Genomic DNA, 996 nt, shown 5'->3' with positions numbered 1-996 from the left:
ATGTAGTTGTATTTTAATTTTCCTAAAATACCCATATCCAATGTAAGTTGTTGTTACTATAAACCTACCTTATTTAATGAGAGTTGATTCTTTTTTTCCCATCAATTCAAGTTTTCATAAAGTTGTACTCTAATTAATGTGAGGGTATTTTTTCCCATCATTTTAATAGGAGGTCAGTTGCTCTGGAGGCCCTAAAAAATTAGGTAGCAGATTTCACTATACCATTAAAGTTTGGTCAAATATTATTGACCAAATATGAATTGATACTTTGATATACGTTGAAGGGTTAAACCGAAATTCACCCTGAAAGTTAGTAGTATAATTTGAGCATTCGTTTCCTTAATTTGTTTATTACCTAAATTTAGTAAACACGACATTCGAGCGGCTTCAATATCAACTACTCCCTCTGTCCCACTTTGATAGTCTTGTTTTCCTTTTTCGTCTGTCCCAAATCGTAATCCACTTTCTAATTGAAGAATGTAGTTGTATTTTAATTTTCCTAAAATACCCTTATCCAATGTAAGTTGTTGTTACTATAAACCTACCTTATTTAATGAGAGTTGATTCTTTTTTTCCCATCAATTCAAGTTTTCATAAAGTTGTACTCTAATTAATGTGAGGGTATTTTTTCCCATCATTTTAATAGGAGGTCAGTTGCTCTGGAGGCCCTAAAAAATTAGGTAGCAGATTTCACTATACCATTAAAGTTTGGTCAAATATTATTGACCAAATATGAATTGATACTTTGATATACGTTGAAGGGTTAAACCGAAATTCACCCTGAAAGTTAGTAGTATAATTTGAGCATTCGTTTCCTTAATTTGTTTATTACCTAAATTTAGTAAACACGACATTCGAGCGGCTTCAATATCAACTACTCCCTCTGTCCCACTTTGATAGTCTTGTTTTCCTTTTTCGTCTGTCCCAAATCGTAATCCACTTTCTAATTGAAGAATGTAGTTGTATTTTAATTTTCCTAAAATACCCTTATCCAAT

Source organism: Coffea arabica, chromosome 1e (assembly GCF_036785885.1).
Source record: "Coffea arabica cultivar ET-39 chromosome 1e, Coffea Arabica ET-39 HiFi, whole genome shotgun sequence".
NCBI lineage: Eukaryota > Viridiplantae > Streptophyta > Magnoliopsida > Gentianales > Rubiaceae > Coffea > Coffea arabica.
The sequence above is the reverse complement of the archived record's forward strand: the minus strand, read 5'-3'. Positions refer to the sequence as shown.